The sequence below is a fragment of the Ochotona princeps genome, chromosome X, assembly GCF_030435755.1.
Source record: "Ochotona princeps isolate mOchPri1 chromosome X, mOchPri1.hap1, whole genome shotgun sequence".
NCBI classification, from domain to species: Eukaryota; Metazoa; Chordata; class Mammalia; order Lagomorpha; family Ochotonidae; genus Ochotona; species Ochotona princeps.
Window position 1 is genome coordinate 32,776,799 of NC_080865.1, and position 23,116 is coordinate 32,799,914.

Below are 23,116 nucleotides of genomic sequence, written 5' to 3' on the forward strand. Positions count from 1 at the left end.
CAAGCTCACATACAAGCCAATGGGTTTTGTAGCCCTGTCCAGTCTGGTCTGCCTCCAGTCCCAATTTCTCATGCTCAACAGTGGGAGCAGTGACCCAGCATGGGAGCGAGTCCCTGCAGCATCTCCCACCACTGGGCTTGCCCCATTCCCCCAGGGTCTTGCATGTGCTGGTGGGTGCCACCTCCCAGTTTGGCATGGCCTGGCTCACCTTGGCATTTGCCAGTGGGTATTGCAGCCCTGCCAGGCCTGGCCTGCCCCCATTTCCAGCTCATACTGATGGGTACTGCAGCCTAGCTCAACCTGGACTGTCCTCATTCCTGGGCTTATTGTGAACTGGCTGGTGTTCCATCCTGGCCTTTCCTGTACCCCATCTTGGCTCTCATATCTGCTAGTGAGTGCTATGAACTGGCCCAATCTGGCCTGTCCCCAGACCTGACTCACATGTATGCCAGCAAGTACTGTAACATGGCCTGGTCTGGGCTGCTGCCAGGCTTGGTTCTTGGCTCACTAGCAGGTACTGCATCCTGACAGAGGAGTTCCCCAAGCTCTTGTATTAGGTCACCCCCCAGTTGCAGCTCTTGTGCACATATGTGAGTCCTTGGCCCACCATGACTGGGCCCACCTCTTGTCCTGGCAGATACAGCATCCTTGTCTGACTGGCCCACACTCATTCTGGCTCTCTCTTGTAATTGCTACAGCCCAGCCCTACCTGGCCACCCCCAAACCCTGCTCTTGCATGGTTCAGCAGGTGCCAAGATCTATCCCAACCTGTCCTATATCTATCCTGGCTCTTGTGAGCATTAGCAGATGCTGGAGCCTAGCCCAGTCTGGCACACCCCAGACCCAGTCCACACCCATGCCAAGGGTTCCTGCAACCATGTCCAGTCCAGTTTGCCATCCCCCATTCCATCTCTCATGCTCATCAATGGGAATTACAGCCCAGCCATGGCGTCCCCTTGACTCCCTAATCAGGCCTGCTGCTAACCTCAGATCTTGTGCGTTCCAGTGGTTGCTCCAATGCAGCCTGGCACAGCCCATCCACCATCTTGGCCTTTGCTATTATATGCTGCAACTTGGGCTATCCCAGCCCACCCCAGGACCAACTCTTGCTGATGAGTGCTGCAGCCTAACCCTGCCCAGCCTGCCCCCATCCCCAGCATTCATGCAAATTTATAAGTGTGATAGCCTAACTTGACATGGCCCACATCCCATCGTGGCTCCAACACATTCCAGTGTAGCATGGCTTGACCTGGCCCTTCCCAGTCCAACCCCTCCTCTCCCCCTTGGCCAACCCACACACTTGTTGACAAGTGGAACAGGCTTGCCCATCCTAACACCCAGCTCTGACTCATGTGCTCATCAGCAGGAGCTACACCCCACCAGTGGAGTTCCCCAAATTCTTCCACCAGGCTCAGATCTCATGCATGTCAGCGGTTCCTAGGCCCGTACCTGGCATGGTTCACACCATCCCTACCCCAGTCTCTGCCCTTGTGTGTGCTGGTGGATACTGTGGCCCAGCCTGCCCTGTACCCAATTCTTGGGTGTGCCTGTGGGTGCTGCAGCCTGGCCTAGCTTGGCCTGTCCCTAATTCCAGTACCCATGCTTGCCAGAGATTTTCATGTCCATGGCTAATTTGGCTCATCACCACCCCTCCCCCCCACTCTTGAGCAAACCAGTGAGCATTACAGTCCCACAGGAGCAAGCCCATGTATTCTCCTTGCAATCTGCCCCCAGACCTGGTTCTCTTGCGTGCTGTTTAGTGCCATTGTCCAGCCTAATGTGATCCCTACCCTGTTCCAATACTCACTGGTGGGTACTATTGCCTAATCCTTCCAGATAGACCCGCTAGCCATAGCTTCAGTGTGTGCTAGTGGGTGGTGGTCAGCGGTGGTCAACGCTAGCTAGCCCAGCTCAGCTGTCCAATGTGGGTGGGTGTATTGGTCTGACTCAGAAAGTTCCTCTAGGTTCTCTCCTTGAAACCGCTCTTTTTCAGCCCCATGGTTACCTGCAAGAATAGTCGCATTATCAGTGGAAGTCCCCCAGAAGTCATTCCTCACTTGTAATATACTCCCTCAGTGCCTCCCCTACACATGTCCATCTTCCCTTCCCTGAGCAATCCATAGCCCCCTTGCCTATAATTGTATGGATTCCCCAGAATGATCTTCCTCTGGCAGGGTGACATGTGGCCTCCCACCCACCCGGGACTCAAGCACATGCTCGGGTCCCCAGACCCGGTTCTCTGGTGAGCATGCTGGCCTGGGACCCTACTGCTCTGCCCATCCAGGTCCCAAGCACATGTATGAGTCCCCAAACCTGATCGACCAGCAACACAGTGGTAACATGCCAGCCTGGAGCCTTACTTCTTCCCATACCTTGCCTGCCCACCCCGGACCCAAGCACGAGTGTGGTTCCCCAGGTTCACTCCGTGGCCTCCAGGGCTAGTCTCCAGGCTCCAGAGCCTGCCAACAGCGGGTTGGATCAGTTTGAAGTCAGGAGCCAGGAGGTCTCTCTAAGCCTACCACATTGGAGCATAGGTCCCAAGCACTTGGGCCATCCTCTGCTGCTTTCCTAGCTACATTAGCAGGGAAAGCACCAATAGTGGAACAACCAGGACTTGTACCAGTGCCCATATCAGATGCCAGTGCCACAAGCGGTGGCTTTACCCATTATGTCATAACACTGGCCCTTATACCACTTTTTTGCAATGGGCTTGAACAGCCACAGATCTTGGTATCCCTGTGGGAGTCCTGGAACCATCCCCTCACAGCTATCCGGATGGACAAGTGTCCCTCATTAAATCCTGATGATGTGGCTAGGTATCTCCTTGTCTTTGCAGATGAGGAGACAGGCACAGAGCAGTGAAGTAACTTGTTCAAGGTCTCAGTGCTAGGAAGTGGCAATGCTCAAATCTGAACTTGATCAGACTGATTCTCAAAACTCACCTTTCCCTATGGGCCAGTGCAGCCTCTCTGTGACAGCTGTGACATTTGTGCCAAGGTACTGTCTGGAAACAAGACACCACTGAGTTCTGTCATTTATCTTGGGGCCTACCTTCCTGTCAGCTGGGACCGCCATTGCCATTCTCTTCCCATTTGTGAAGGGGCCAGCTGGCAGAGACGTTCACGTCTCTATACATTCTAATCAGCAAAAGGCTGAAGCCAGCACAGAGGTGAATGCTGAGGGATAGGCTGCTGAAACATAGGCCTGAAGGGGTCTCATCTGGGCCACTTGCAGCAGCTGCAGGGTGAGACCTGCTACCCTAGCACTTGTCTGGAGCACAGTGTGAGAGGGAAGATGGCCCACAGCCTTGGCTCGGGCTTCTCTTTCCCCCTGGGGAAGCTTCTGAAAACCTTTGTCCTCCTTCAGCTCCTTGATGCTTCCCATGTCTGGCTCATTCGACTCTGTGCCCATGCTGAGCACAGTGATAGGATGCCACTCTTGAAAGTTAGCATCATTCTTTCTGTGGAGGTGTCTGTGCTTCCATTGTGAAAGAGGGTTAGAGGGTGTGAGAAAATCAAGTGCAATGTCCTGTCACTTCCATAGAATGAGCTGGACTTTACCCCTCAGTGCTAGTTCCCAAAGACGTAAGGTTTAAAGTGGGGTCTCCTTCTCAGTGACTATAAACCTGGGCTGAGTCTTCATCACCATTTCCCCTACTGGGTGGGCTTGTTTCAGAGGTGAAAGGATCTGCCCTCCAACATGGGAGTTATCTGGCTTCAAATAACTTCAGGAAATCTTCTGTTTAGTATGTGTGTTGGGGCAAAGGTTTCGGGTATCCATTGCTAATGTTGTTGAACAGAAAAAATGAACCCTTTGTTCAGAAGGGAGAGATTTGAAGGATGTACCAAGACAGCCTTCACTTCAGGCAAGGAGGGTGGAGCTGGGGAATGAGTTCAAGGGCCCAGGGAGTGCAGAGACACCTGAAGAAACCACTGCTTTTTCCTTTTGTTCCCTTTCTAGACACCCCCCCTCCCCGTGGGCTTTCCTCACCTATTTATGCTAATCCAGCTGGGCACTTGAGTTTGTAACCCTTTAGGACAACTCTGCCAAGATACAATGAATGGTAATCACAATGATAACTACAGCCACTGTAACAACCTTGCTATTTACATGACGATTTGGATCCTGGGAGGCTGGACCAGGAGTAGCATCAGCTCCACTTGGAACTTGTTAGAAATCACAGAGTACTGAATCAAAATCTGCATTGAAACAAGATCCCCAGGTGACACCATTCGCATTGAAGTCTGAGAAGGCAGACCAGCAATCACTGCTATGGGCATTTGGTCAGTTCTACGGCTTTTGTGTTACCTGCCCATGTTTGCAGTTTTGTTACCTCCCATCAGTGAATCTGTATCCCAATTCCCAACGAACCTGCAGGATTATTTTCAGGGCCAGGAAGAAAGTGGGCAACCAAAAAAAAAAAAAAAAAAAAAAAAAAAAAAGAATTTATCCAGCTTTTTAGGCAGTGTGGGAAGGGAGAGATGATGGTAGCTAGAAAGGACAGCTATGCATGAACCTAATTGGGGCCTATGGGAAATTCAAAGTGCTCCCCCTGTCTGGTTATATTTAGATGCAACTTGGTTACCAGATTGTTAAAGAGCCTGTTAAAGTACAGGTCTAAGAAAGCCAAGGACTATGGAATGAAACATGGTGGCTGAGCACAGCGAACAAGTGTCCTAGCTATAAAGTTTAGCTGGGTACTTAAGCCTGCTTTGCTATAAACTTGTCATGCATCCTAAACCTGTACTCTTCCAGTGACAGGGAACTCATTACTTCATTTGGTAACCATTCTGACTCACAGTTGATCAGTTCTATTAGAAAGCTAATTCCCTGAACTGAGATGAACTTCTCCTCCCTGCTCCCTCTCTGCTCACTCAGTGGGGTCTGGGTTCTACCCCTCTGCCACCTCTCCATATCCATGTAGTCCTGTTGCCTTGTAACAGTCCTTCAGACTTACAGAAATCACACTGTCTTAATTTTTCTCTTCTCCAAGCTAAACAGCCCTGGCTCCCTCAATTGTATCTCCTGGTGTTCTAGGTGTTCTAGTGGTCGTGTTGAAGCAGTGGTAGGAGGAGTCTGTGGTGCTAGTTGCTCGGATACATGTCCAGAAACAGCACAGCTCCCATGTAACAGCTATTTGTGTTGTTGTTTTCTGTGTTATAGCCTCTTTACTTGTCAGGTTACAGCTTCTACCTCCTGCATGGCTTGTTGAGTGTTGTGTTCTGCATCTGTCAAGGGGTGCTGCGCTCTTCCACGATACAACTTCTCTCCTCTGCTGGGTTCTTTATCGCATGACCATGACAAATGAGACACAGGAACAAAGAAGTGAGCAAAGTGAAGGGGCTTTACTGAAGAAGCAAGAGAATGCCCTCCTGCCAGCTTGGAGAGCTGCCGGGAGGGTACTTTCTGGCAGGCCTGCCTGGCTCAGGAATATCTTTGTGCTTCTACAGGAAGTTCTTCATGATTAGTGGAGGTGTATGCTAATGAGGTATTCTGTGCAAACCAATTAGTACACTGACATTGGAATAGCCTATTTTACACAGAAATGTGCAGTGCTCACTCAGTTCTCATTTATAGGCACATCAGCAACTGAAAATCGCATTGCATATGTTTCTCCTTTCTCCTCCTCCCTCACTACTCCTGGAGGGTTATATTAGGTATGTTTTTTTTTTCCTTTCTTTCCAAGAGACCCCTGAAATCCCTATCAGTGAGACCTGAATTCCAGCCGTCTTCATAGTCTGTCTGTATTCCCCTGAATTGGTACTCAGTGCAGCATTAAGTTGCAAAGGAACAGACTGAGGCTAAAGAAGTAGCTTGCACCGATGATAGGAAATAGGGCTCCAAGTGCCTGTGCAGGAGATTCACCTTAGAATATAAGTAACCTTTAATCAGATGAATAATAAATGAGTTTGGGGCCAGGATTGTGGCACAGCAACTTAAGCCATCAACTGATGCTTGCATCCCATATTAGAGTACTTACTGGTTTGAGTCCCAGCTGCTCTGTTTCAAAACTGCTTTCCTGTTAATGTGCTTGGGAAGGCAACAGAAAATGGCTTTAGTATTTGGGCCCCTGTCACCTATGTGGGAAACCTAAATAGAGTTCCTGCTTCCTGATCTTGGTTTGGCCTAGCCCTGGCTGTTGTGACAATTTGGGGAGTGAATCAGCAGATGGAAGGTCTCATTATTCATCTCCCACTTTCTCTGTGTTGCTCTTTCATATAAATGACAGGTCTTCAAAAAATAATAAAGGAGTTTATGTGAGAATATTTTAGGAACTTGTACTTCCCACTTGAGGCAAAGCAACGCAGGTTATAAGCAGTAAATCCTCATTGCAGTACTGTTTGTTAAGGTAATCTTCAATCAAGTATATATTGAAAACATTCACTTCTTTTATTTTTAAAAGTTTATTTCTTTGAAAGGCAAAGAGACAGAGATCTCTCCAAAGGCCAAAGCAACGAGCCTGGAATTCCATTCAGGTCTCTCCTGGGAGAGGGATCCGAAGGGGCAAGGGCAGAGTGCAAGCACTTGAGCCATATTCTGCTGCATTCCATGGTGTGAATTAGCAGGTGCCTGGGTTGGAAGTGGAGTGGAGACTCTAATCCAGGCACTCTGATATGGGATATAAGTGTCTCAGGATCTTAATGGCTATACCTCAATGCCAGTTCCAAAAATTAGGCACATGTCTTATTTCTTCAAAAAAATCTTATTTATTTGAAAATCAGAGTTTCAGAGACAGAGAGGGATCTTCCATCTGCTGGTTCAGTCCCCAAGTGGGCACAATGGCCAGAGCTGAACCAATCCAAAGTCAGGAGTCAGGAGCCTCTTCTGGGTCTCTCACACGGGTGCAGGGTCCCAAGGCTTGGGGCCATCCTTCACTGCGTTCCCAGGCCACAAGCAGGGAGCTGGATCGGAAATGGAGCATCCAGGATTTGAATTGGCATACATATAGGATGCCAGTGCCACACACAGAGGTTTAATATGCTATACTACAATGCCTCTTTTCTTTTTATTTATTTTATAAATTTATTTTATTTTTGATGTTGTATACATGGTTAAGAAGAATGTATAACCATGTGGACCAGTGATTAGGGTGGGGAGGATCAAGGTATGAGAGAAAGTGGATTGAAAGCATTGCTTTCTTTCTTTCTTTTCTTTCTTTCTTTTTTTTTTTTTTTTTTTTTGCTACCTGTATCTGAGGGTAGGCAGGGAGAGAAGGAGGACTCCTAGCAGCCTAACCACATCAGTACCTAGGAATGGGGAACAGCCACTTATGTCATCTAGGATTCCCGATGAGAAGCATGCTGTGATAGTGTTGAGGAGTTTTTGATTTTGTTGCTCCAAGATTGAGGAAATCCTTCCAAGGTCCATTGACTGACACAGTCCACCCTAGAGTCTGCTTGCCAGATACTTGTTGTCAAGGCAAGGCCAGGAGAGTTGTCTAATTTGTTCTGTTCCCCATCCTCTACCATGTTACTAGAAATCCTCTTGCAGGCCTCAGTGATCAATCATGTTCCCCATGTGCATGCTGTCCACTATACAAACTTCAGCAACTGAGGAGGCCAAGTTCTGACACATGTACTCCACAAGTCAGACCACAGATCCCATGATTTCCCCCATGGTTGGAATTCTGAGTCCAGCAGTCCATTTAGGGGGGTATCCCCAAAGAAACATCACCAGAGATGACCCCAGACCTGACTCCTGTGTGTGCCATCCAGTGCAGGGTCCAGCTCAGTTTGTCTCCCAGATCAGTCCACACATACACTGGTAGTTACACTCACCTGTTCAGTTCTACCACCATTCCCATCTCATATGCAAACCAATGGATGCTGTGGCTCAGCTAAATCCTGGCCACCTCACACTCGGCCCTCATGTACAGCAGTAAGAACTGCAGCCTATTTGGAGCACCCCCTAATAACTCCCACCCAGCCTACCCCCAGCCTTGGTTCCTGTGCATGTTGGTATGGGCAACAAACTGGTCCAGTCTGTCTCACATCCCATTTGGCTCTTGTAGACATCAGTGGGTGCTGCAGTCTAGCTCATCTGTCTAATCCCAATATCCAACCCACACTCATGCTGGTGGATGCTACTTCCTGTCTGACTTGGTCTATCCCCAGCCCTGGTTGTCATGCCACCCCCCTCGCCCCCCGGAGGAGCTGCTGCTCATCAGAGGGTTGCCCAGTTATCCTACTAGGCCCATTCCTGCCCCTGGGTCTTTCTTTTTTTAAAAAAAGATTTATTTATTTTGATTACAAAGTCAGATGTACAGAGAGAAGCAGAGACAGAGAGGAATATCTTCTGTCCAATGATTCACTCCCCAAGTGACCACAACAGCCGGTGCTGTGCCGATCCGAAGCCGGGAACCTGGAACCTCTTCTGGGTCTCCCACGCAGGTGCAGGGTCCCAATGCATTGGGCCTTCCTTGACTGCTTTCCCAGGCCACAAGCAGGGAGCTGGATGGGAAGCGGGGCTGCCGGGATTAGAACCAGCACCCATATGGGATCCTGGGGCATTTAAGGTGAGGACTTTAGCCACTAGGCCACGCCGCCAGGCCTTGCCCCTGGGTCTTGCACTTTCCAGGTGGTACTGCGATCTAGCCTGACTGGACTTACCCTCAATCCCAGCATTTACCAGCTGATCGCAGCCTCTTTTCATGATTAGTGTATTCTCCACTTGAGAAGGACCTATCAGCAGTTTCTGCCCAGTTCCACACCACGCCCACTTTGCCCTCCTTGATTACCTTTGCCACAGTTACTTTTCCTGGCAGTGAGCGTTATTACCAACCAACAGCCCTATTCAGACCAAACAGAACAAGCTATAACCCTCAGCTTTCTACCTTCTTTGGGTTTTAATCTCTTTTTTGTGTCCTCCTGACCTCGCTACAAGACTCTGTTCCATTCTCTGGACATTTCCATGAATCTGCTTAACAATTTAGTTGCATAACTCACTGTGCTTTTTTTTTGTGTTTGTTTTTCAGAGTGACTGTACCTTTCCTTCATCCTCTGAGGACTGTGGAGCTCAGAGGCCCTTATGTTTCTCAACCTTAGGGGTCATTTGAACCCCTAGAGTTTTTAAAAATGAGGCACTGGAAATCTAAAACAAACAAACAAACAAACAAACAAACAAAGGGTGATATCCTGATAGGCTATGGCATTATCAGGTTAAGCCTTCACCTGTGATGCTGGCATCCCATACAGGCAGCAGTTCAAATCTTGGCTGCTCCACTTCTGATCCAGCTCTCTGTTAATGTGTCTTGGAAGGCAGTGAACAATGGCCCAAGTGCTTGGGCCCCTGTACCAACATGTCAGACCCAGAGGAAACTTCTGGTTCCTGGTTTCTGACTGACACGACTCCAGCCATTGAGACCATTTTTGGAGTGAATCAGCCGATGAAAGATCTCTATCTCTCCCTCCCCCCTGATTGCTCTACCTTTCAAATACACACAATACATACCACACAAATATATACAATAGCATTAATCTAAAAAAAAATGTAAGCACTGGAATTCTACTTCTAGACAACCTTGTTCTGTAGAAAGAGGTAGGATCCAGGAATGAACAACTGTCATCACTTTAACTGTGATAAACTCTTGAGTAATTCTCGCTGCAGTTTTTCTCCAATTGTCTATACCTACTCCTGGCCTCCTCATCAACTCAGCAAAAGACCTCAACCATCTGCTTGACCTGATGTGGGTTCTCTCTGCTCTGTCCTGCACAGACCTCTTCAACTCTTATAGCAATGCCTTCCTCTTGGGCAAAGCTGTATATGTAAGGGTTTGTGATCTACCATTTCCTTTTATCCTCCTATAGGAGGAGCAAGCTTTCCCTCTGCTTTTCTCTCTCGTGGCATCTCTCCTTAGCCATAAATGCACTTATCCGTGCCTACAACAACAGAATAACGAAAAAGAAGACCCCCCTACTTTCTGTATGAAGTATTGTTCTCTCTTCACCATACACTTCTTCAAAGAGTAGTCTGGGGTTGGCATTGTGGTATAGCAGGTAGAACTGTTACCTGCAACACCAACATCCCATATGAGCAACAGTTTGAGTCCTAGCTGCTCCACTTCCAATCCAGCTTCTTTTTTATGCCCTAGGAAAGTAGCAGAAGAGGCTCAAAATCTTGGGCCAGTACACCCACGTGGGAGACTTGGAAGAAGCTCGAGGCTTCTGGCTTTAGACCAGCGCAGTTCCAGTCTGTCATTTGGGGAATGAATCAGAAATAGAAGATCTCTCTCTCTTTCTCTTTCTCTCTCTGTAACCCTGTCTCTCAAATAAATAGATAAATTATATAATTTTTTAAAAGAGTAATCTGTAACCTCTCTGTGTAAGTTACTTAGCCACTCTATATGTTGTAAAAAATGGAAATTAAAACAATATGTACTTCAGTGGATTAAGGAGGATTATATATAAATATATATATATATAGTCTAAAGCAATACTTAGAATATTTCAAGTGCTTACTACAATGATTCATTACATACATGGAGGCTTTTATTACTATTGTTATTCACAACATTCAATAACCTAGGCTTGGTCATTGTTCTGAATTCTGACTTTTCTCTCTTTTTTTCTTTTTTTAAAAAATTTTATTTATTTATTTTTATTTAAAAGGCAGATTTGGAACCAGAGGAATGGCTCAGTGGCTAAATCCTCGCTTGCAACTACCGGGATCTCATATGGGCGCAGGTTCTAGTCCCCGCTACTCTACTTCCCATCTAGCTCCCTGTTTGTGGCCTGGGAAAGCAATAGAGGATGGCTTAAGCCTTGGGACTCTGCAGCTGCATGGGTGACCTGGAAGAAGCTCCTGGCTCCTGGCTCCTGGCTTTAGGCAGGCTCAGATTCACTTGGGGAGTGAACCAGAGAATGGAAGAACTTCCTCTGTCTCTCCTTCTCTCTGTAAAATCTACCTTTCCAATAAAAAATTTAAAAGAAATCTTTTTTTTTAAAAGACAGAGACAGATTTACAGAGAGAAAAGGAGAGATAGAGAAGAAAGATCTTCCATTTAATGATTCACTCCCCAAATGTCCTCAACAGTTGGAGCTGAGCTGATCTGAAGGCAAGAGCAAGGTGTGTATTCTGAGTTTCCCATATGGGTGCAGGGCTCCAGAGACTTTGGGCATCCTCTGCTGATTTCCCAGGCATCAAGCAGGGAGCTGGATAGGAAGTGGAACAATTGAGGCACAAATAAGAGCCCTTATGGGATGCTGGCACTGCAGGTGACAGCTTTATCTGCTAAGCCTTTTTAATATTATTTACTGAAATATAACACATTTACAGATAACTATCCATTTTCTAATGGTCCATCTCCACGAGTTTCTCTAAATAAATACCCTGGTATTGCTGATCATTAGATTAAGAAATAGAACATTTATGCGTGTTCGCTCCATTTGCACGCTTGTGTTCCCTTAGTCATATATCCTTTCATAAAACTGTATTTTAATTTTTATAGTTTTTATATATAATACCTAACAATTCAGGATGATGACAATTTTAATTAACCATTTGTGGGGCCAGCGTTGTGGTGGAGTGGAGTAAAGTTGTAACATGTGATACCCGTATTCCCTGTGGGCACTGGTTCAACCCGAGGGTGCTCCATTTTTCCTCTTCCTTCTATTTTTCCTTCTTCTCTTCCTTCTCTTCTTCATCCTCCTTTTTCTCCTCCTCCTCCTTTTCCTTTTCTTCTTCTTCTTCTTTTTCTTTCTTCTACTTCTTCTTTCCTCTTCCTCCTCCTCCTGCTTTTAAAAGGTAAAGGGGTTGCAGACCCTGGTGGGCCTCTGATTCTAATTAGGATGGGAGGGTAGGCAATGTGTGTATGTGAGTGAGATAAATGAGTCTGTGATTGAGGGTGGTGGTGAAAGTGCACTGCTCCTTGCTGGCACACTACATCAGTGCATGGGAACTGAAACAGTCATTTGACATTGTCTTTGAGGTCCCAATGTGAGAAAGAATTAGTGGTCTTGCGTGATCTTGATTGTTCTGAGAAGTTGTTGGCTTTGTTACAATGGAAGTGAGAAATTCTAAGGTCTGTTGGTTGTCCATGTCTACCTCAGTGTGCCAACAGGCTTAAGTGCTTGTTGTACAGCATGGTCTGGAGTGTTGTTCAACTTGCCCCTCTTTCCATCTTTTGATGAGGGAGCTGGTTGTCTATTTTTTCGTACTCATGTGTGTATGCTCTCCATCCTTGCATGAGGGTCGCAACTGAGGTGGCCCTGTCTTGTAACATGTGCTCTGAAGTTGGACCATGTCTGATTTTCCCTGAAGTTGGGGATTAAGCACAATGGTCCAGTGGGAGAAGCACACTAACAAACTTCACCTGGAAGGTCTTTATTTTAGACCTTGCTCTCATGTTTGTCCTCTGCACCAGCCAATAAACACATCAGTGGGTGTAGCTGCCTGGTTAGTCCTGCTCCCAGCCCTGTCTCTCATGTGAACCAGTGGATACTGCATCCTACCTCAGACCAGCCCACGCTTGGGCCTAGCTCTTGCATGCACCAGCAGGTGCTGCAGCTTGGTGGAGGTAACTCTAAAAGAATCCTTACTAGGTTTGCCTCCAACCTCAGCTTTCACATGTGCCAGAGGTTGCTGTGGCTTAACCCAGTCTGTCCCACCCTCCTGACTCCGCTCTCACTCTGTGTATTGGCAGATCCTGCATTCTAACCCTGCCAAGTCAACTCTCAGACCTGACTCTGTGCATGCACTGGTGGGTGCTGCAGCCCCAGCCCTGGCTCTTGTGTGTGCTAGCAGGTGCTGTACCTCAACCTAGCCTGGCCCACCCCTAGCCCTGGTTCTTTTGTGTATCAGTGGGTGCTGTGGCCTGGCAAGGGCCTCCCCAAAGATCATACACCAGGCCTGCTGCCACCCCATGTTCTTGTGTGTGCTTGTGGGTGCTTTGGTTCAGCCTGGTGTGACCTACCCCCAGCCCCAGCTCAAAAACTTCTCCAGGTGACCCCAAAAACCCCTTCGGACCCATACCCAAACAATTCTCATATATGCTGGCAGCTAATGCAACCTAACCTTGCTTGGTCCACTTTCAACCCAAACTCTTGAGTGCATGGTCAGGTGCTTTGCCTTGACCCAGGAAGGCTCTCTGGAGTCCCCTTCTGGTCCACCCCATCTCAGTTCCCTCAGTTATTCGTAGGTGCAGTGGCTTGCTCCATGGAAACCCCAGAAATCATTGTATATATATCAAACAAACCCTCAGTGCGACCCATTCTGACACATCCTACTCCCTCAGCCACTAGCAATGCATACCACCCCCTGACATGTGCTCATGCAGGTGACCATGGCAGTGAGGTGACCCAGGCTGCTGGGTGCCCACTGTGGTACAACAGAAGCTCCACCCACCTTCACCCCAGAACTTTTCTTTTTCATGATACAATTCCATAGGCACAGGAGTTTCCCCTCCCCATCCCATTTCCCTTACCCACTGTTTTTCCCCATATCATTACAACAGTATAGTCCTTCAACAACAGTCACAAGTCCATCATTCTGCTGTTTATGTGTATCAGGACACTGTAGGTATAGAGAATGGTAGAAAATTCAGCATCCTATTAAACAGTTTCATTGGGAGACCTCCTTTTATTTGAGAGTAGAAATGCATACTGCAATATATTTTCACTTGTTGATATGCTAGTCTCCATTCTACAGTTCCTCTAGATGAATATATGTATGTACATGTTTACTTATATATAAAAAATAGAATAGACAACTCTTCTGGCACACTGATATGGTGAACACAGAGTTGGCATTAACATAGAATGCCTGCCAGCTACTGGCAGCTTTTCCCCCAGCACTGTAACACTTGGCAATGTACACGGCATCCTAGGCCACTGTCTACAGCTGTGGACAGGCTGTTCCATCCCAGATCCAACTCCCTACTGGTGCTCAAGGAAAAACAGAGGAGGATGGCCCAAGTCTTTGGGCCCCTACAACCATGTGGGAGACATGAATTCTGGCTTCTGACTTTGGCCTGGCCCAATCCTGGCCATTGTAGCCATTTGAGGAGTGAACCAATGGATTTAAAATATCTTTGTGTCTCCCCTCTCCCTGTCCCTTATCCCCCCTTCCCCCCGTGACTCTGAGTTTCAAGTATATAAATAAGTCTTTCTTTTTTTTTTATAAATAAGTCTTAAAAAAACGTACCCATTGTCTGTATGGCTTTGTTTTGCAGATTGCTTTGCAAATTTTTTTAAAAAATATTTATTATATTTGTTTGAAAGGCAGAGTGACAGTGAGGGAGGAAAAAGGAGAGGGACAGGAAAGAAGGAAGGGAGAGAGAGAGAAAGAGAGAGAGAGAGAGAAATCTTCGTATGGTGGTTCACTCCCCACATGGCCACAACAGCCAGAGATGGGCCAGGTGGAAGCCAGGAGCAGGAACCCCATTCAGGTCTCCCACATGGTTCTCCCACTTCAGTCATCTTCGGCTGCTTTCCCAGGCTTACGAATGGGAAGCAGAATCCAAAGTAGAATAGCTGAGATTTGAACTGCCGTTCTACACCAGTGTTTTAGACAATGGCTTAACATGCTGCACCACAATAAACAATCCTGTTTGTTTAATATATCTTTTAGATATGAAGTCATTTTTGGAAAAACGCAATGTATTTTTTAGTAGTTTTGTCAATTTTCAGTGTTTTAAGGGATATTCTTCACTCTTGATCCTGTTAGCTATTGTTAAGTTAGCATACCATATGCCTGAAATGTCTACAGTTATAACATTTATAGCAAATCTGCTTGGGGTAATCTTTATCTATTGAAAAAAATCACAGCTGATGTTTTTCCATTAAAGAAGAGAAAGCATTTGGTTTTAGAATGATTTGTTGCTTACTTAACAAAATGAAATCATATGAAGAAAAAATACTCCAAAATCATTTAATGAGTCTTTTACAGTATCTAGGGATCTTATAACTGATTTACTTTTATTGAAACACAACGTAAATGAAAATCTAATATATGCTCACTGCCAACAACCTGGAGGAATTAGATTCATTTATTATTACATGGGGAAGAATCTGTTACTCTTTGATGTATATTCTCGTATTGCTTATTCCATGCAAATGGGACTCTAAGATCCACTCAGTGCCTTGGCCTATGGGGACTTCCTTTCTATGTTCAAACATCAGGGAGGGGAATACAATACACTATTCCATTTCCTTTCTATGGTTTCCATTAACCACAGCCAACTGTGGTCTGACAATATTAAATGAAAAATTCCATGATAAACAATTCAAAAGCCATCCCCCCCTTTTTAAGACGTGTTTGGTAAACAGAACCACAAAGAGAGGGAGACAGCGGGATGAGCCCTGCACGATGTTCAGTGACTAAATCATCACCTTTCTCATGCCAGGATCCCATGCGGGCACCAATTTGCGTCCTGGCTGCTCCACCTCCCATCCTGCTCCCTGACTGTGGCCTGGAAAAGCAACAGAGGATGGCCCAAAGCCTTGGGACCCTGAACCAGTGTAGGAGACCCAGAAGAAGCTCATGGTTCCTGGCTCCTGGTATTGGATCAGCTCACCTCTGGCTGTTGCAGTCACTTGCGGAGTGAACCAGTGACTCATTCGGGTCTCCCACATGGATGGCAGAGGGCAGGGGCCGCATCACCTGGGTCATTATCTATTGCTTCCTATGCATATTAGTAGGGAGCTGGATTGAAATTGGAGCAGCCAAGACTCGAAGTGCACTCTTGAGATTCAGGATGCCAGCATAGCAAGAGGTGGTTCAACTGGCTATGCCACAATACTGGCTCCACAATTCACAAGTTTTAAATAAGGTTACTACAGTATATTGTTATAATGACTAATAATTACATTTAATTAATAGCAATTATACTAAATTAAAGCTTCATAACAATTAAACTTTGTCATAGCTATTATGCAGGATCTTCCAAAAGTTCATGGAAAATGTGTCTTATGAAAAAAATTATACTTGGATTAAAAAAATTCGCACCAAATACATTCATCTTTTAATTTCACTTCTTTCATGAACATTTTGAAGTGCCCTCCAACATGCAGGAAAAATAGTCTGTACAGGGCTGCCACCAAAGGTCTTGCAGTATACCCCGCTTGGATATGGACAGTCTACTGCCCATGGAAGTGAAATGTCTGTCTTGACCCAAAGTAAACAAACAAACAAACAAACAAACAAAAAGAACAGAAAACTAAAATGGAAAGCTGAAAGTTTTTGAACTTAGGTTGCCATTTCTTTGTGTCCTTGGGGTCTAGAAAAAATCACCGTTGTGGGCTTCAGGTCTGCACACCAGTATAATCAGAGGGAACAGAAAGCGCTCTGCAGTACTGATGTGAAACACCCAAGTCTGTCATAGGGATAAATTCTGGAAAGCATTCTCTTACTTTGAAAATGTGAATGTAGACTTTATGTCCGAGAAGCATTGTTTTCTGCTGGAGAATTGCAGAAAGTTACGCCCATGAAGACAGTGCCAACGCACACCCTGCTCCCCCACGCCAGCCTCGTGCCTTGTCTTGCTGAAGTGCCTGTTTATTATTGTCAAGTGAATAATTGTTGAGTTTACTAGCTGTTGAGAGTGACTGCTGATGGGCTGTGGATGCGCATTTGGCCTGCTACTGAGTCTAATAATTTTAATTATATATATTTACTACACTCATCTTTGGAATAAACAGTGCATTTACATCCTGTCCTTTAGCTACTGAGTTTGTCTTCCTGTAAACCTTTTCAAGCAGTTTGTTTCCTCTGTTTCGTCTCTCTCCAGATCTCTTTCTCTCTCACATATACACCCACCCACCCACACCTTTTTTAGTTTATTTCAGAGATACAAAAAGCCATTAGTGTAGAAGCATGAAAGCAGAATACATGAAAGCAGATACACTCTAACTGATGGGCAGTCACAGGAATTGTTAAGGAATGTCCTGCTGAAGTATTCCTGAATTATTCCAGCCAGAAGTCAGGGAGTTTTATCCTCTACTCATCCCTTCACCTTTATTCTCTACATAAATATAAATGTTAATTCTTCTTTTACTGATTTTGTTGGGAGGGGAACTTTTTCTTTTATTAAGAGTTATTTATTTATTTATTTATTTGAAAGGGGAGAGAGGGAGAGAGGGAGAGAGAGAGAGAGAGAGAGAGAGAGAGCGCTTCCACCTGCCGTTTCACTCCCTGAATGGCTGCAATTGCGGCTGACGCCAGGAAGCAATAGCTTCTTCTGGGCCTCTCACATGAGTGTAGGGGATCAAACACTTGGATTATCTTCTACTGCTTTTCCCAGACCACTAGCAGGGACCTGAATTGGAAGTGGAACAGCTGGTACTCAAACTGGACATACATATGGGCGCCGGCAGCACCAGCCCCCCATAAATGTTCATTCTATTGCCAGAATTCATCACAGTGGCTCCCTCTTCTCTATCCTTGCTACTATCATCCAGGCCAGAACAGTATCATCTGCCATAGGTTCAATGAGAACCTCTTAATTCACACTCTTGCCTCCAATATTGACCTTATAATACATCCTTTTCTCCTAACTGCCATCAGGCTAGTCCTCCCTTGAATCATAGCTCTGATGTGATATACATTCTGAAAAATAAGCTTAGTGGAGCCTGTTATCAAGAATAATATTCTAACTCCTTAATACAGTACAGAAGATTCTTTTTTTTTTTCTCAAAGGGTGAGCAAGTTGCAGAAATAACACCATCTTCTATCTCAGATTGTGAGGTGGTCTCTGAGTCAGGGTCCTGCAGGAAAGGCAGCCCCGGGAGTTGCTTCAGGGACTGGCCCTTAGGACCAGAAACAGAATCCTTACTCCCTACACCTGCCAGTGATTCTCCCGATCTTGGAGATGGAAAAATCTAATTCAATTCACAACAGATTGACCTGAGCATCAGCATTTAAAGAAAAAAAAAAAGATTCACTTATTTTTATTGGAAAGGTAGATTCACAGAAAGAAGGAGATACACAAGGAAAGATCTTCTGTCTGCTGGTTTACTTCCCAAAGTGGCTGCAACAGTCAGAGCTGAGTCGATCCAAAACCAGGAGCCAGGTGCTTCTTCTGGGTCTCCCATGCAGGCGCAGGGTCCCAAGGTCTTGGGCCATCATCCTCTTCTGCTTTCCCGCTTACTACTCCTTAGGGAGACCATGCCCTGGGATAGGATACCCCCTCAATATCTCCTTCTTGGTTCCAAGGTAGCTGAGAAGCCTAAAGAAATTTGCTTTGTGGACATGCACCTGAGAAAATGCTATTATCGCAGCTCATGTCCTCTTCCTTTCTCTTTTCTTTCAAACAAAATTCTCATAGAGACTTTTGCAAGAAATCTGAACTCACATTTCATTCCAGGAAGGCCTTCCAACCTTTTTCTAGAAGCTGACTGAACTGCGTGATTTCCTCAAGTGGCTTCCGGAGAGCCACTCTCAGTGATTGCAGCCTTGCTCCCCCTCTTCCTTCCTCTCCCTTTCACAGGTTACAAGACAGGCTCAGGTTCAAAACATGACCATGCAGTGTGCTCACATAATGCTGGGTTTCACTTTGATTGGACAGGCCCAGGCCACATGCTCATCTTGAAGCAGTCACTGGAGTCAGGGAGAAGCAATGCTTTGTTTGGCAGACTGAAGGGTGCAGGCTCTGAGAGTGAGTCCTTGTCATCCGCAGAGGATGGCAGAGAGGCAACACCGCAGAAGGCAAGTGGAGCATGTGTGGGAATAGAGGGAAACACATGCTGGGCACTTAAATGGCTTTTTTTTAAAAAAAAAAAAAAGATTTATTTATTTATGTTGGAAAGTCACATTTACAGAGAGAAGAAGGGACAGAGAAAGATCCTCCATCTGCTGGTTCACTCCCCCAGTGGCCACAATGGCCAGAGCTGAGTCGATCCAAAATAAGCATCTGGGAGATTTTTCTAGGTTTCCCATGTGAGTGCAGGGTCCCAAGGCTTTGGGCCATCCTCTATTGCTTTCCCAGGCCACAGTCAGGGAGCTGGATGGGAAGTGAAGCAGCCAAGATAAGAACTGGCATCCATATGGGATTCTGTTACATGCAGGGCAAGGACTTTAGCCACTAGGCTACAGTGCTGGGCCTATAAACGACTGTTTTGCACCCCTGTGCCATGCTCTACTACATCTGTGTGATTGCTTAATGAAATCTTGTCTGGAATGTCCTGCCATTTGGCACTGCCTGCCTAAATTTGATGCTAGTTCCCTCTAGTCGCCCAAGTTATTCCCACTTAATTTTTTCATATGCTTACAAAATCCATAGCAGCGATTGCTGGGGCTTGAATTGCGGAGTTGGGGTCACTTGAGTTTGTATTTGTCTCACATCTGAAGATTAATTCAGGAACAATAAACATGTAGGCCTGCAGGGATGGTGAACAAATAAGGTCCATGAAATCATTTGGCCTGGCTCTGCCAAGCAACCACTAGTGGGAATCAAAATTTTATAAATCTATAAATTAATCTTCAAGTTGATAATTGTGTATAGCCTTTGAATGATGTTGTAAATATCCAAATGGTTCTTAGAAGAAAAAGGTTCCCCACCCTGGAATTCGGGGGATACAATTTCCCATTCGTAGTGAAGATGGGACTTGATGGTTGGGTAAGTGCATATTTGTAGAATTCCCCCAGGTAAGAGCCACTGAAATGAACAAAAACAAAACAAAAATAGAAAAGATGACTATCTTCTATCTGAAACTAGCTACAGAGCACAACAGCACACCATAAACTCATTATCTCCATACATATTAACGTAAACCAATGTCAAAATAGAGACAGCAAGAGACATCCTAGAGGCCTGACAACACCTAAAAGGCCAGTCAACCATTTTCTGTGACTTTGTATTTGTTGTTGTTGTTGCTCTAAGGCCTGGGTTTTTCTTTCTTTTTTATTAAAAAGAAAATCTCGTAAATGGAAAGATGGGGTTAGTTCCACTGAGGTTACTGTATGTTAAGCACCATGTGCAATTTCTACTTCTCAGTATTTCTATTTCAAAAGTGAAATGGTATCTGACACCATGCATCCTCCGAAAGATAAGGAATTATCCCTTTTGCATTTTACTTCCTGATTTTTTTCGTTCTCCAGTTTTTGTTTCTATTTATTTTAGATGAATTATGGCTGCTTTAATCTTCTATAGCTCTTCTTTCAACAGCTATACCTGCACGTTTTACTTCATAAAGGACCAGATGTAGCTTCACAAGTACATGCATTATTTCATACTTTTAAGTGGCCAGTAACTTCTATGTCATTTAAATCATTTGAGAGAGAGAGAGAGAGAGACCTCATTCTAACTTTTACAAGCTTTCTCCTGAAGCTTGCATTGTGATACAACAGGTTAAGCTGCTACTTGTGATGCTGGCTTCCCGTAGCAGAGTGTTGATTTGAGTCCCAGCTACTCTACTTCCTGTTAATGTGCCTGAGAAGGCAGTGGAAGATGACCCAAGTGCTTGGGCCCCTGACACCCACATGGAAACCCAGATGGAGTACCTGGCTCAGACTTAGCTGTTGTGGCTGTTTGCGGAGTGAACCAATAGATTAATGTTCTCTCTTTCTTGCTTCTCTCTGTCATTCTGGTATGCAAATAAGTAATTTTATAAAAATAAAAACTGTTGAGCCCAGTGTGATGGCTCAGTGGCTAAATCCTCACCTTGTACATGCCAGGATCATAAACGGGCACTGGTTTGTGTTCCAGATGCTCTACTTTCCACTCATCTCCCTACTTTTGGCATGGGAAGGCAGAGGAAGATGGCCCAAAGCCCTGGGACCCTGCATCCACATGGGAGACTCAAAAGAAGTTCCTGGCTCCTGGCTTCACATCAGCTCAGCTCCACCCAATGCGGCCATTTGTGATAAGCAAAGTATGATATTTATAAAGCATGGAATAAAATTCAACCTAAGAAAGGAAAGTGGGCACTGGCCTAGTCGTAAAGATACCAGCATCTTATATTGGATTGCCTGGATGTCACTCCCAGTTCTGCTCCTGGTTCTGCCTTCTTGCTAAGTGTGCCCTGGCAGGCAGCAGGTGATGATGGCTAAAGCGGTTGGGTCCCTACTACACATGCGGAAGAACTGGATTGAGTTTCTGGCTCTTGGTTTCAGCCTGGTCCAAACTTGGCTGTGTGGGCATTTGGGGAGGAAGGTAGTAGATCAAAGTTTTCTGTTTCTACTTGTCTTCCTCTCTGTGTGTCACCAGCTCTGTCTCTCAAATAAATACAATACATACAAATTTTATAAACGAGGGAAATCGTTTTTACAATTTATTTTATCTCTCCTCTTCTCTGTATATCTGACTTTGTAATAAAAATAAATAAATCTTTAAAAAAATAAAGATAGTCAAAAAGGTAATTTTTATGTTTTATATATTTCGCCATAATGAAACAATATAAATCTACATAGTATAAAATCTTCCTGTTTTGTCACCCATCCCCCCTTTTTTTCCTTTTTATTTGAAAGGCAGAAAGACAAAGAGAAATCTTCAATGTACTATTTCATTTTGTAAATGCTAGCAACAGCTACGACTTGGCCAGGCCAAAGCCCTGTCAAAGCCAGGAGCCTGGACCTCAATCTTGATTTACCATGTGGTTGGCAGGGATCTAAATACATGAGCCAGTGTTGGCAGCTTTCCAGGGTGCACATTAACAGGAAGCTTCCTATTAATGCACCTGGAAAGGCAAAGGAGGGTGGCCAAAAACTTGGACTCTTAAGTCTCATGTGGTAGACCCAGATGGAGTTCCAGGCTCCTGGCTTCCACCTGGCTTAGACCTGGCTGTTGTGGCCATCTGAGTAGTGAGTCAGCAGATTTCTCTGTCTCCACCCCTTCCGCCACAGCTCCAGGTCTGATGCTGTACCTTTCAGAGAAATCAGTAAACCTTTAGAAAAGTATACGATTCAAAATATCAGAGGTTCAATAAGTTACACAATGGAAAGCTCCCTCTCATCTCTTCAAAACAGCAACTCTGGTTCCCTTTCTCAAAAACAGTCAGTTATCATTTTTAAAATTTATTCTAGTCATATATAGGTGATACTATATAGTTATATGTATAAAATACAAATGGCAGTAGGTTATCATGTACTTCGAATTTGATAGCTATGGACAAATTTCTCTCCAAAGAGATTGTACTTGCTTGACACACCATCAGCAATGTTCAAAAGGGTATGTGTATTTCAGCATTTCCCCCATCAACACAGCATATTATCAAACTTTACTTCTTTGCTAATCTGACTAATGAAAAACAGTATCTCATTTTAATTGTGCATATTTAATCTGTATTGTTCTGAATAAAATCTGTGCTTACTTACACTTGGAGAGACTACCCTTGCCTCCCTCTCCAGTCTCCTTCTCCCCCTCTTCTTCCTCCCCTTCCTCCCAGACCCCTGCAAGCTAGGATGAACAAGGGGCCAGCGTGTTCCTTCCCTGTCTCTTGCCCATGCTCTGTCTGTGTTGTCTGTGAGCTCCTGCAAAACCTCACAAATCTGAGGAGGCGTGTCTTTCCTCTCTGTTCCATCATAGAATGGCTCACACTGCTTTCTGTTTCTATATTTTCCTGTCTGCCACCTCCACTAGACAGTGAGCACAGAGGCTGGATTTTTTTTCTCTCTTTAAGCTATTGTTTATCACTGTTCTCTTCAGTAAATATAGAATGAATGAATGAATGAATGAATGGACATCTGGCAGTTTCAGATTGAGAACTGCAGTCCTTCTGTATGAATGAATGAAGAGATTCACTATTGTATGATAAGAACAGAATTTATGTGGTGGCAGAATTTGGCCTTAGAAGTTAAGATACCCTTTGGGATGCCTACAGTCCACAGAGGAATTCCTGGGTTCAAGTCTCAGCTGAGATCCCGATCATGGTCCAGGAGGTAGCTCAAGCACTTGAGCTCCTGACTCAGACTGAGTTTGGAGCTCATGGTTTAGGCCTGTCCCAACCCCTGATGTTGCAGAAATATGGGGAGTAAACTCACACATGGGAGATTTCTCTACTTTTCAAATAAATAAAAACATAGTGTAACATTCATAGAAATGGAATTAAGGGCCATGTGGCATGCCTGGTAGGGGTAAGGAGAACACCAGGCTAGACCATGCAGCCTCTGCCCTGGATCCTGCTGGGTCACACAGTGTAGGGGTGGCTTCAGACTGCCAAGGGAAGGGGCCTGAGGACATATTTGA